Below are 594 nucleotides of genomic sequence, written 5' to 3' on the forward strand. Positions count from 1 at the left end.
TGCGACGTACGTTTCGTCCCCGCTGGACTCATCAGGCAATCTTCTTCTTGGATGTCTTTATACGGAGCTTGACTCGGGAGAATGAAATTGAAGACACCACTGCAGCTGTATGCATTTTATGCATTGGCCACACTCCCCATCATTCGGCATTTGCAGCAGCAACACGACGCCGTTAAGCAGATTTGGTATGCGGATGACTCCAGTGGTGCTGGCAGGATGAGAGCGATTTGAGACTGGTGGACGACAATCCAGGAACACGGTCGCCTGTATGGATATTTCACCAATCCGGACAAAACCCTACTTCTCGTGAAGCCCGGATTGGAGGAGGAGGCTTCACATCTGTTTGAAGGCACCGGTGTCCGCATTGTCACCGGCAGCACTAAATATCTGGGCTCATACATCGGGGAGCCTGATGATGTTGCCAGCCAAGTGAGGGAGAAGGTTGATTATTGGTGCAAGGAGCTACGCACATTAGCAAAGTTTGCCAGCACAGAGCCTCACGCGGCTTATGCGGCTTTGACTCATGGCCTGCGGGGTCGTTGGGTCTACCTCTTTCGTACGGTTCCCATTCCGGAGGACGCAGTATCAGCGTTG

The sequence above is a fragment of the Sycon ciliatum genome, chromosome 9 (assembly GCF_964019385.1).
Source record: "Sycon ciliatum chromosome 9, ocSycCili1.1, whole genome shotgun sequence".
Taxonomy (NCBI): domain Eukaryota; kingdom Metazoa; phylum Porifera; class Calcarea; order Leucosolenida; family Sycettidae; genus Sycon; species Sycon ciliatum.